The sequence below is a fragment of the Onychostruthus taczanowskii genome, unplaced genomic scaffold (assembly GCF_017590055.1).
Source record: "Onychostruthus taczanowskii isolate IOZ18803 unplaced genomic scaffold, ASM1759005v1 scaffold249, whole genome shotgun sequence".
Taxonomy (NCBI): Eukaryota; Metazoa; Chordata; class Aves; order Passeriformes; family Passeridae; genus Onychostruthus; species Onychostruthus taczanowskii.
In genome coordinates, this window is record NW_024499785.1 from 45,189 (window position 1) to 45,649 (window position 461).

General features: G+C 66.4%; 1 protein-coding gene across 1 annotated transcript in view; it reads right to left on the reverse strand.

Moving 5' to 3' along the window:
* Positions 1 to 461, reverse strand: part of HUWE1 (HECT, UBA and WWE domain containing E3 ubiquitin protein ligase 1) — a 56,112-nt gene that overhangs the window by 27,223 nt on the left and 28,428 nt on the right.

The following is a 461-nucleotide window of genomic DNA, read 5'->3' on the forward strand; positions in this document are numbered from 1 at the left end:
TTTGGGAATTTTGGGGGAATTTGGGGGGAGTGGGGGGGGGACGTGGGGTGACCAAGGATGGACTGGGAGAGCTGGGGGTGGCACTGGGGGGTCCAGGGGGCTGTGGGTGACCCTGGGGGGCACTGGGTGACACTGGGGGTGGGGCTGTGGGTGTGGCTGTAGCCATGGGGTGATATTAGGGGTGTGGCCATGAGGTGACATTGGGGGACTGTGGGTATGGCTGTGGGGTGACACACGGGGAGTGTGGGTGTGGCTGTAACCCTGGGCCTGTGGGTGCCACTGGGGGGCTGTGGGTGACACTGGGGGTGTGGCCATGAGGTGACACTGGGGGACTGTGGCTGTGGCTGTGGGGTGACACAGGGGGGCTGTGGGTGACACTGGTGGTGTGGCCATGAGGTGACACCAGTGGGCTGTGGGTGTGGCTGTGGGTGACACCGGGGGCTGTGGGGTGACCCGGGGGG